Source organism: Podarcis erhardii (genome assembly GCF_964252035.2).
Source record: "Podarcis erhardii genome assembly, chromosome: 4".
NCBI lineage: Eukaryota > Metazoa > Chordata > Lepidosauria > Squamata > Lacertidae > Podarcis > Podarcis erhardii.
Window position 1 is genome coordinate 7,518,913 of NC_138508.1, and position 13,036 is coordinate 7,531,948.

General features: G+C 49.3%; 1 long non-coding RNA gene across 1 annotated transcript; it reads right to left on the minus strand.

Moving 5' to 3' along the window:
- Positions 1 to 2,448: 2,448 nt before the first annotated feature.
- LOC309341321 lies at positions 2,449 to 6,857 on the minus strand. The gene is made up of 4 exons (XR_014156207.1): positions 6,497 to 6,857; positions 5,112 to 5,216; positions 3,058 to 3,599; positions 2,449 to 2,783 (listed from the first exon to the last, which is right to left on the minus strand). It is a non-coding gene; the product is annotated as an uncharacterized lncRNA (long non-coding RNA).
- Between the last annotated feature and the right edge of the window lie 6,179 nt (positions 6,858 to 13,036).

Sequence of the window (13,036 nt, forward strand, 5' to 3'; positions counted from 1 at the left end):
GAGACATCTGCTGGGAACTGTGGTGGAATGCATGCCGGTTACACATGGATTTTCATTCACACCTTTGGTACATTTCTATAAATTAAAATATCAGATATAAGAACATAGGAGTAGCCGGCTGGACAAGGCCAATGGCCCATTTAGCCAAACTGTAGAAAACTAGCAAGCAGGAACCAGGAACTGGTTTCACCAGTTTATTATTATTATTATTATTATTATTATTATTATTATTATTATATAAAAAAAGATGAAAAGCGAAATTATTTTCACAACATAAATTTAACTCTACTGACTTTGTCTCACCACGTGGAAAATAGACACAGCTGTACGCTTTAAACTGGACCTTTTACTTGAGATCTAATTTTTGGATACAACAGAAGCAAACGAGAAAAGTGAAAGGGAGATTAAATAGATTACTCAGGAGTAGACCACTGAGCCTGATGTTTTTGGGTGCACAAACCATTCAGTGGCTGATTTTACCTCAGTACTGTAGCAGTAATTTATGAACACGTTGGGGGGGGGGTTGCCCCTCCAGCAGATATCATGCACATGCAGCCCACTACCAAAACCAGCACAATCACTTTTGTGACTTTTGTGATTTGTCCCCACAAAGCACTTCATCACAGTTTCTTCCTATCTATTCAAAGGGCCTTTGCTGCACGATATACCAAATGTAAGAATTCACTGATCAATGTATCTGTGTACTGGCTCACTGGGAAAGCTTCAGAAATTCCTATAGACATGTGGGCTCAGCTACTCAGCAGCCCCTCTGCCTGAGTGATAATTCCTGGCATCCTGATACCTGAGCGCCAGACAGGTACTCATTCCAGAAATAACAAACCCAGATGGAGACAAAAGGGTGTGATTAACTTGGCTGGGAAACAGGGAAATGTACCGTATTTTTCCCTCTATAACACGCAGATTTTTTCTCCTAAAAAGGAAGGGGAAATGTCTGTGCGTGTTATAGAGCGAATGTGTGGTCCCTGGAGCCGAAAAATCAGGCAAAAATCAGGCAAAAAATCAAATCACGACGCTGCACGGAGAAGCGAAACCTGAAAAGAGGAAGCGGCTGCTTTCCTGCATTCTGCCTCAGGGTCTTACTGTCCACCCTACTCTGTTTCGTTGCTGTGTTTGCTGAAATGGAACAAAGAGCAGGGAAAGCCCCTCCCCTCCAGGCAGGCAGAGGGGAATTCCTCTCTGTGCTGCTGGGGGAGAGGGAGAGAGAGGGGGGAAGGGAGAGAGAGAGGGGGAGGGAGAGAGGGGGGGAGGGAGAGAGAGAGGGGGAGGGAGAGAGGGGGGGAGGGAGAGAGAGAGGGGGAGGGAGGGAGGGAGGGAGGGAGAGAGAGAGAGAGAAAGAGAGAGAGATGGCTGGCTTGGGTGGGGGGAAACTTTTGCCTTTCTTTCCTCCCTCCCGTTAAATCCCTCTCCTGCATTCTTAGCCAGCTGCTTCTCTGCACACCCCTCTCATGTCCCTTCTTTGTTTTTCCTTCGCTCCCCACTTAAAATGTGGTTACAAAGCATAGATCCACATGGATCCTCAGGATCTTTGCATTGGGTCACCCCAAATTCACCATCAGATCACATAGCATGTCCATGGCTACAGCCTGCACCAAAAAAATCACGCACCCACTGTTGCCTGGGGCTGCAATGGTGCAAAAATGTGGTTACAAAGCATGGATCCACAGGGATTCTCAGGATCTTTGCATTGGGTCACCCCAAATTCACCATCAGATCACATAGCATGTCCATGGCTACAGCCTGCACCCAAAAAATCATGCACCCACTGTTGCCTGGGGCTGCAATGGTGCAAAAATGTGGTTACAAAGCATGGATCCACAGGGATTCTCAGGATCTTTGCATTGGGTCACCCCAAATTCACCATCAGATCACATAGCATGTCCATGGCTACAGCCTGCACCAAAAAAATCACGCACCCACTGTTGCCTGGGGCTGCAATGGTGCAAAAACGTGGTTACAAAGCATGGATCCACAGGGATTCTCAGGATTTTTGCATTGGGTCACCCCAAATTCACCATCAGATCACATGTCTGTGGCCACAACATGAAGCCCAAAAATGATACATCCACTGTTTCATTCAGAATGTTTTTTCCCTTGTTTTCCTCCTCTAAAAACGATGTGCGTGTTATGGTCAGGTGCGTGTTATAGAGCGAAAAATACGGTAAATATCTTTTTTGTTACACTTGATGGGTGTTTGGTGGAGGGCAAGGAGAACCATGGGGCAGGGTCCAGGATGCTCAGATTACTGCCACCCTTAATCTCAGGGCTGTCCTTTGAGCCCCATGTAGAGGAAAAGATTCCTGCAGGGGCTGGACTTGAAGACGCTCGTGGTCCCGTCTAACTTTGCAATTCTATGATTCTGTAATCTAAGGGCATTGCTTTCAAGGGAAATCATTCTCTGCGCACTCACAGTTCAAACACATTCAAAGGTTTTAATAAAAAATTATCATTATTAAATATTTTTCCAGATGAAATACATTGTTGCCAAGAGATTTGCATGGGGAAATCTTTTCGATTCCGCAATAATAAGGGGCAGTGGGGTGAGGGAGGCCAGGGCCACTTCCACACCATTTCATGCGCTATGAAGCCGCTTTAAACACTCATGGCTTCTTCCCCCAAAGAATCTGGGAGCTATAGTTTGAAAAGGGTGCAGAGAGTTGTTAGGAGACCCCCTGTTCCCCTCCGAGAGCTACAATTCCCAGAGTTCCCTGGCAAAAAGGGGACTCTACCCCTACCCCTACCCCTGACGCTAACCCTAACTCTAACTCTAACCCTAACACTAACCCTTAACCTTTAACTAGAGCTACAATTCCCAGAGTTCCCTGGCAAGAAGGGAACCCCAACCCTACTCCCTAACCAGAGCTAAATTTCCCAGAGTTCCCTGACAAGAAGGGAACCCTACCCCTACCCCCTAACCAGAGCAACAATTCCCAGAGTTCCCTGACAAGAAGGGAACCCTACCCCCTAACCAGAGCTACAATTCCCAGAGTTCCCTGACAAGAAGGGATCCCTACCCCTACTCATGACGCTAACTCTAACTCTAATGCTAACCTTTAAGTAGAGCTACACTTCCCAGAGTTCCCTGACAAGAAGGGAACCCTAAGCCTACACCTTAACCCTTAACCCGAGCTACATTTCCCAAAGTTCCCTGACAAGAAGGGAACCCTAACCCTACCCCAACTCAACCCTGCCCCTGCCCTACTCCTACTCCTACTCCTAAGCCTAACCCGCCTAACAACTCTCTGTCCCCTTAACCACCTACAGTTCCCAGAATCCCTGAGGGGAAGCCATTCCTGTTCAAAGCGTCTTCATAGCACTTCCAATGGACGGACGGTGCGCCTAATGTGGCCTAATGTTTCCTCCCTCTTTTTCTTCTCTCTCCCCACTGCCCCATCACTTGCAATGCAGCAGATGTCCGCCTGCAGTCTCCCTTCAAAGCTCCTTCTCTCAGGTACGGCCACGGCCTTGTCCATTGCTCACTGCCAGGATTTCACATTCATTTCTCTGATGTAAATAGGGACATCCTGCGGTTCTCTTCATAACTTTGGACTTGGGGAAAACCTCACCGGCTCCGGACATCCCTGTAAGGCAAAGGCAAACAGGTGAGTGGGATGGCCCCCATCCAACAGCGTCCCCCCAGACTCCTCCTCTGTTTGGCTGCCTGTTAACAGACAAGGCTTCCAAACCACTTTGCATCCATCTCAGCCAGCGTAGCCTCGCGGCCTCCACTAGCCTGAACGCAAACTCTTCCAACAACCACCCACCAGCTGCAGCCTCGCCAGGTCCATTGCCAGACACCAGCCAGCTTCAGAGCTGAATATCAGTCGCCTTCAAGTAGCGATCCCACCAGCAAGTAAACTTTGTACTTGCCTTCTCCTTGCTCCACAGCATCCCAGCACCGGCCGATTGCCTCCTTCCGCTTGCCAGCTTGCTGCCACGGGGCAGGAGACCACCAGGGCTGAGTGCCACCGAGCTACCCATTTCTCTCTGGGGAGGGCAACTGCCGAGGCTTGCGCCTTGGCCCACATTTATACCCACTCAGCTGCCAAATGCTTTTGTGGCATCACAGTCAACCCACAGACAATGGCAGCAGCTGGGGAGGCATCACCATCACCCCCTCAGCCCTCACAATGGGGGGTGCAGCTCAGCAGCCACCACCCCCCACATTGTGCCAATATCTGTGAAGGCCACACTAGAAACCCAAGGGGGCAGGAGGGGACATTTTTCAGCCCAGGGGCTGCATTTACCTCCACACAACACTAGTCAAATGCACAAGCCTTATCTTTGCACAGGAAGCTGTGCAAGGAATGACATATAGAGACAAAGTTAGCATCTCAGTAAAAAAGCACTTTTTCACCAATCAGTCAGTCATTCAATCAATCAATCAATCAATCAATCAATCAATCATTTATTTATTTATTGTATTTGACTAAAAGGCATTACCGATCCAGTTACAAAAGCATCAAACCCTATGACCCAAACTATAGCTCCCAGATTCATTTGCTCTTCCGATATCTGGACACTCCTTTTTCAGCTTCTCATAGTCTGCATTCACCGCATAGAACTGAAAGAGGGCAGCACGGTTAAGCGTTATCTCCAGCTTGGACTACTACCATGCGCTCTAGGTGGGGCTACCATTGAAGGTGACTTGAACGCTACAACCTTTGCCTCAGTGGGGGAAAGGATCTCTAATCATTCAACTTTAATGGGCTTAAAAGCAATTTTGCAGAAAGAACCACAAGTCAATGGCATAAACTCAGGGATCTATCCTGCTTATTCAGTCAGAGTTTAGAAGATTGAACTGGAGAGGAGAATGAAGAATCATAGAAGGACCCCAAGGCTCATCTAGTCCAACCCCAAATGCTGTGATCACACACACCAGGCCTTCCAAAGCTGAAGCTTATTATTCCTCCCACCAAATGGCCATTATTATTATTATTATTATTATTATTATTAGCCCATCTTCCGTAGATTTCAGGCATGGGGCTGATGGGAGTTGGAGTCCCAACAATCTCTGCTGGACACCAGGCTCCCCATCCCTGGCCTATAAGATAACCAGCATCATAACCCTAGTTAAGTATTTCGTGCCATACCTTGTACTGGTTGTTGGGTCACAGCTTGTTCCAAGGCTCTGGGTTGCTCTTTTTGTCCCAGCCAGGCAGAGAAACGTGACAAGAGGCAGACAGCAAGGAGTACATCTTTGTAAGAAGAAGAAAAACATACAGCATAAAGCATAACGCTCTGTCCAACTGTTGGCACGTGGTTCTCACCAAATTTAACAATCATGGCTTCCTCAGTGCCATCAGAAGAGCACACTTCTTTCATAATGTGGGATGTAAAAAAAGCCCATCGTACCAAAAGTATTTGTAAAAGCCCTTTAAAGCCAGTTAACGCATAGTTACCTAAATGCAAGGGCAGCTTCTCACTGCCTTTCACCAGAGACAGCGGCAAGTTGGTGAGGCAGTGCTGGACAGAACTCGATGCTGGCAACCCAATCCTACACTTTCTCCATGACAGGCCCCTGCTACACTTTGTGCTTTCTGCACACACAGTTCATTGGCTTTACTCTCTTCCCAAATACCCGGGTGGCACTGTGGGTTAAACCACAGAGCCTAGGACTTGCCGATCAGAAGGTCGGCGGTTCGAATCCCCGTTTGGTCCCTCCTCCTGCCAACCTAGCAGTTCGAAAGTGCATCAAAGTGCAAGTAGATAAATAGGTACCGCTCAGGAGGGAAGGTAAACGGTGTTTCTGTGCGCTGCTCTGGTTTGCCAGAAGCGGCTTCCACATGACCTGGAAGCTGTACGCCGGCTCCCTCGGCCAATAAAGCGAGATGAGCACCACAACCCCAGAGTCATCCACGACTGGACCTAATGGTCAGGGGTCCCCTTTACCTTTACCGCTCATTGCAATGCCTTGGATACAACTTGGCTGAGGAATGGCAATGCTTATATGGTTGCTTTTCTTACTCTAAAGCTAAGAAGCTGACGCTAATGTTTTACTGTAGTTTTATAATTTGTTTTATAACTATTATTATTATTATTCTACCTCTGGAGCACAGAAGGCCATATTTTATTCAGGTGGTGCTTTAAGATGCAATACTTAAAGAAGTGGCAAAAGCTCTGTCCCCAAGGAGCTTGGAAGGGTGCTTATCAGGCTGGCCAACCAGGCCACCAGTCCCTGCCGCTGGGTCCCCAGACACTCTTCAGTGGCAGTGTCGCTTCTGAAAAGAAGCCAATCTCACTCCCATCCACTCAGGCCACGGATCCCTGTGGCTAATTCTGAGTTGCGTAAAGTGGTGGGCAGCTGCCACGGATGGGAGTCCAGCTGAGGTCCCATTCAAAAGCGCTGCCTCACATCCATCAGTGAAGGACACCCAGGGGCCACTGGGAGGCGGGGAGCACGTGACGTGGTTTTGCGGGGATGGCAGTTGTCAGCACCATGCCAAGGGCTGATCCTGCCCTGAGGGGTGGCACTTACCTGACATCAGGGTTGCGAAGAGCAAGGCGCATGGTGCACAGGCCGGTCCCTCTGATTCCAATAAAGACGAACAGAGGAATCAGCTGTGATAAACAGAACGTTTTGAGATCAAAAGCCGAAGTTGAAAACCGGAATAAGTTGCCTAAGACAGTGTGCGTGGGAGAGGTCAACTACGAGTGACACCAGATTCAGGTGGAAGGCCATGTTGATCTATCATAGTCATAATAAATAACAAGATGAAAAAATCTTTTTTAATAATTCCAGTGGCACCTTAAAGATCAACTCAGTATAAGTTTTCAAGGTATGAGCTTTCGTGTGTAATACACACTTCGTCAGATACTTCAGCCTTATAACTGCTGAGGAATGTTATAGCCAGTTGGTTCCACAAAGAAGGGCAAGGGATTCTTAAAGGGATAGATGACCAAAATTAGCTTCTAATTGCATTCTATACAAGATCTTAAAGTAGCTGTCTTATTGCAGAAGAATTTTAGAAATACACTTGAAAGAGAAGTTGCTGAATTACAACTCATTACCAAACTAAAAACTATGGAGAGACCTGATCTGAATGGAGATATTGGATTCATGTCCCATTATACATACTAAAGCTAAATTACTGGAATTATTAAAAAAGATCTTTTCATCTTTCATCTTGTTATTTATTCCGAATGACACTGGGAAGTCTGCCGTGGAGGGGTGCAGAACATTATATCCCAAGAGTATCTCTTGTGGCCCCTTTCATAGCTTCAGCAAGCTTGGCTCCGAAGTGGCGGTCAGTCGCGGCTCCTGGTCTCTTAGTGCAACCTCCTCCAGCTAGTACTGAGGTGGTTTTGCCCTTCGTTCTCTTCCTTTTCCCCATCATCTTTCACCAAAAAGCCAAGCCTCCAGTAAAACAATACTTTCCCCTGTCACCTCACACACCTCGGCAAACCCCTGTTTTGCACAGACCTGAGAACCTTCTTAAATACGTAGATGACCAGCCATTGTTTCATCTTGGCTTGCATTCAGCCAGCTTGACCAGGCTGGTTTGAATAAGCTGGCTAAGTTCTGTAGCTTGCATTTTCCCTTACTATCCCAAATATTAGCTACCGTATTTTTTGCTCCAAAAGATGCACTTTTTTCTTCCTAAAAAGTAAGGGGGAATGTCTATGCTTCTTATGGAGAGAATGCGTGGTCCCTGGAGCTGGATTGCCCAGGGGCGAAAAGCAGATTGTTAAGTTGTGGATGAACATATCAGACGACACAGCGATTCTTCAAACAGCTCTTGTTTATTCACCGGCCAGAACAGAACTGAACTGAAGGGTTCAGCCAGCCTGCTATATAGAGCTCCACTACAACGCAACTGTAACAACTTTCTGTAACTATCCAATCACTGAATGTCACTTTCAATCCCTTATTTGCATATGTGGACCTGAGTGAAAACTATCTACAGTATCCCCCTGCTGGCCCAGGGTGAGAACTTCAGTACATAACACAGATCATTCTCTCCTTTTTTTGCTCTTTTTTTTTTTTTTTGAAAGAGGGAAGGGGGTGTTGAAAGGAAGCCACTGATCGCAAGCGATCGGAAGCGAGATAAGGGAGGCTAGCGATAAAGGAGGCTGCCTGGGAGGGGGGAGGTAAAGACAGCAAATTTGCAAGGAGAGGTGACAGGAAGACTAAAGCAATGAGGAAACTAGAAGAAAAGGAGGAGCAAAAAAACTGCTCCAGCTAAGGAAAAGACACTAAGGCAAACAAGAGGGAAGGGAGTGTTGAAAGAAAGCAGCTGATCGGTGGGATCGGGAGGGAGATAAGGGAGGCTAGCGGAGGCTGCCTGGGAGGGGGGAGGTAAAAGCTCATGGATCCTCAGGATTTTTGCATTGGGTCACCCGAAATTCACCATCAGATCATATGTCTGTGGCCACTGCATGAACCAGAAAAATCATACATCCACTGTTTCATTCAGAATATTTTTTTCTGGTTTTCGTCCTCTAAAAACTTGGTGCGTCTTATGGTCAGGTGCATCTTATGGAGCGAAAAATACGGTAGATTCTGACATTCATGAATTTATTTATAACTATGTGAAGGAACACCTCTTCCCATGTACCAACTCCCCTCTGCTGTGTTTTCCTGAGGCCTTAGGCTGAATGATGCCCCCACTGTCAGAAGCGCAGTAAAACCGCTTTGAGGTTTTTGTTTTGTTTTGTTTTTTAAATCAAGCATTATATAAATTCTTTTAAACAAATAAATAAAATCCAGGGCCTTCTCAGTTGTGGTACCAAACTGTGGGACTGCCCAGCTAGCTCTCTGCCTACCATTAGAAAATAAATAAATCGGTATTTATATTTATGTATCGCCCAATTGCAAAATATCCAGAATGTGTGTACAGAAATATAGAAAAACATTCAAAGCAGTGCAGAAAAATCTGCAAAATGGCTGGGTAGTGGGGGGAAATGGTTCAAGCCACTGTTGCATAGGCTTGTGGGCATAAATAAGCCTTGATGAAGCTGGAAATTTAATTCAGGGAAATTTAATTCTATGTATGTATAGAATAGTAGCCACAATTGAAAGTATCTGTAGCATCTGTGCAATTCAGATCAACAGTCCAATCCAGCTGGACTTTAAAAGACAATCTCTAGTTCTGAATTAAATTTCCAGGGAGCTCAAAGGACAAGATCCATCTCTTTGTGGCTTCTGGATGCTTCCTCGCTTTTGACTTTCACGTGTAAAAAGCTTCATATATATATATAACTGACCCTGCCAAGAAAACTCCATGGACAACTCAATATGACACAACCTTGATGGCAGAAAGTGAGGAGGAATTAAAGGGTGAAAGAGCAGGGCGCAAAATATGGTCTGAAGCTCAACATCTGTTATGTACTGAGTTGAATAGGATCCAAACTGCAGCAGTCTGATTGGTCCTAGAACAATAGGCTCCAAAAGGCAGCAGTCTGATTGGTCCTAGAACAATAGGATTCAGAATGCAGCAGTCTGATTGGTCCTAGAACAATGCAGCAGTATGATTGGTTAGCAGGAACCACCCAATCATGCTCCAGATAGAAGTGAATCCACAACCTGATTGGCCTACAGTAGAATCCTGGAATTAGCCAATCATGTGCAGCCCATTGTGTAAATAATGTATATAAAGCAGATACTTTGAGGGGACATTCATTCATTCCTCCTCACCACTATGAGCTGAATAAAGAGCATGAAATCACTTTGCGACTCTGAGTATATTTCACTGGCGACGAAGGTGGGATCCCGCTGAGCTGACTGCCACACACAGCACCGCAGCACCGCCACCTGCCGCACCGCTGCCTCGCACCGTGTATCCAGGCTTCAGCTCTGGGACACAAGGAACTCAGAATGGCAACTGACAGCAGCTTCTCGCCATTCAACCCAGCATCTGGAGACTGGGAAGCGTACGCCTCCCGTTTCACCTTCCTCCTAGAAGCCAAAGGGGTCACCGATGAAGAAGACGCCAAGAAGAGGGCAATATTCTTCAGCGTCTGCGGAGAGGAGACATTTGAAATCGCCCGGGCTCTCCTTGCGCCTGAAGACGTCGCTACTGTTCCATACAAAACAATAATGGAACAGCTGAAGGGGCACTTTTCGCCACAGCCCTCAGTGGTGGCTTGTCGAAATGCCTTCTACGCAAAGCGGCAAGCCCCTGGGGAAACCATAACTGGGTTTGTGACCTCTCTCCGCCAAGCTGCCCGGTTCTGCAACTTCTCAGAGCTGGAGAACATGCTTCGTGACCGCCTCGTCGGTGGCCTGAAGGATGAGAAGCTGCAACGACGCCTCTACGCTAAGAAGAACCTAACGTTCCAGGTCGCTCTGGAGGAGGCCCTGGCAACGGAAGCTGCTGAGAGGTCGACGCAAGAGGCACGGCTGAGCCAGCCGTCCCAACCGAGGGTCCACCACGAAGACCTCACCAACGACTCGGGATCCGACAGGGAGGAGGTGCACCGAGTACAGCAGCGCACTCAAGCAGCCCACATACCACAGCTGCCTCGACGAGAAGGAGGGAACTGCGCAAGCTGTGGAGAAAGTCACGAGAGGAGGACCTGCCGTTTCCGCAACGCAGAGTGCAGGCAGTGCAGAAAATTGGGACACATCGCCCGGGTGTGTCGGGCTCGGCCCACCCGAAGCCAGGCATCAGATGACCAATCCAAGAGCCCCAGGTCCCGGGGCCCAACGCACCAAGGCAACTCGACGGAGCTCACAGACTTCCAGGTATACCAGTTGCCCCACCCCAACGTAGAGAAAATTTATGTAGAGGTACAGATAGAGGGGGCCCCATGCTGCATGGAGCTTGACACGGGTTCAACTCTATCCATAATCTCGGCAAGGACCTTAAGGAAACTGTGTCCTACTGGGGGTCCCAAACTCAGGCCGGCCCCATTCACCCTCCGGGACTTCCAGAAACGTAAGGTCCCCACAATGGGGGTGGGGACCTTCAGGGTGCAATACCGAGGGCGGACGCGGCAACTGGACTTGCTTGTGGTCAAGGGCCCCTACATTAGCTTACTGGGGTTGGCATGGTTTGGACCACTGGGACTAGCCATCACCGGGGTGAACCACATGAGCTTACAAGTGGACGTGGACGCCATATGCAAGGAGTTTCCGGGGGTTTTCGATGGGAAATTGGGACAGTATACGGGCCCCCCCATTGCTCTACAGCTTGACCCCGCAGTACGACCAGTCAGGCTCAAGGCCCGCCGGGTCCCATTCGCCCTGAAACCCCGTATAGACGAGGAATTGGACCGACTCGTGGAGCAAGGAGTGCTGGAGCCGGTGCCTAATGCCCCCTGGGAAACCCCAATCGTCACACCCGTCAAGCCTAATGGTTCGGTCCGCATCTGCACAGACTACAAATGTACCATAAACAAGGCCCTCATGGCCCATGCATACCCAGTGCCAGTGGTCAGCCATGTCCTTGCCACCCTGGCTGGGTCGAAAATTTTTGGCAAGCTGGACTTGGCCCAAGCATATCAACAGCTGCCAGTAGATGAGGCCACAGCAGAGGCACAGACGATTGTGACGCACAGAGGAGCGTTCAGGGTAAAGCGGCTGCAATTCGGGGTCAGCGTGGCACCAGGCATATTCCAGAATCTAATGGACTCTCTCCTTAAAGGGATTCCTGGTGTCACCCCCTTCTTTGATGATGTGTTGATTGCCGGGCCCACACCAGAGGAGTTTGAGGACCGCCTCCGCACTGTTCTGCACCGTTTCCAGATGGCGGGTCTCAAGGTGAAGCGGGAAAAATGTCTACTAGGAGTGCCTCAAGTGGACTTTCTGGGATTTATGGTGGATGCAGAAGGGGTTCACCCGACTGGGGACAAGGTACGGGCCATTTGTGATGCCCCAGCGCCCAAGAACAAGACTGAACTTCAGGCCTTCTTGGGATTATTGAACTTTTACCATTCCTTCCTTCCCCACAAGGCGGCGGTAGCGGAGCCCCTACACAGACTCCTGGACAAGCGGGCCCCTTGGGTGTGGGGCCAGCGCCAGGAGGCCGCATTCCAGGCAGTCAAGGACTTGCTTGTCTCAAACTCGGTCTTGGCACACTTCGACGAGAGGCTGCCGGTGGTGCTAGCATGCGACGCCTCGCCCTATGGCATCGGCGCTGTCCTGGGACACCAACTCCCGGATGGAAGAGAGGTACCGGTAGCATACTTTTCCCAGACACTCAACGAAACCGAGCGGAACTACTCGCAAATCGACAAGGAGGGTCTGGCAATCGTGAAGGGAGTAAAAAAATTCCATGATTTCTTGTACGGGCGGCCCTTCACCGTGGTGACTGACCACAAGCCGTTGCTTGGCTTGTTTGCCCCCGAAAAGCAGACCCCCCAAGTGCTGTCTCCTCGCGTCCTCAGGTGGTCAATTTTCCTTGCCAGCTACCAGTATGCACTGATTCACCGCCCTGGAAAGGCGATGGGCCATGCAGACGCCCTCAGCAGGCTACCACTACCGGAAACAGGCCCCGACCCAGCACCTGCACAAGAGGTTATGAGCCTGGAGCTGCTTCCTGACCGCCCCATTCAGGCACAAGAAGTTGCACACCATTCCAAGAAAGATAGGGTCATCTCCCGGGTCCTGGACTGGGTGTGGAGGGGATGGCCCAGCCGCAGCCCCGGGCCAGAATTCGCCGGCTACACAACCCGCAAACATGAACTGTCAGCCCACAAGGGGTGCCTGTTATGGGGAAGCAGGGTCGTTGTTCCCCAGCCCCTCCGCAAAAGGGTCCTCACAGCCCTACACGAGACACACCCAGGGGTAGTAAGAATGAAGGCCCTTGCCAGGAGTTATGTGTGGTGGCCGGGGATCGACGGAGAGATAGAGGCCTGGGTCAAACACTGCCAGGCCTGCCAGGAATCCTGCCCAGATCCCCCAAGGGCCCCAGTCCAGTCCTGGGAGTCCGCCCGAGCACCATGGTCACGCCTGCATGTGGACTTCGCTGGCCCCTTTCAGGGGAAAACATTCTTCATAGTGGTGGACTCCTACACCAAATGGCTGGAAGTCGCACTGGTACCGTCCACTTCTACGTCCGCAGCCATCCGGGTA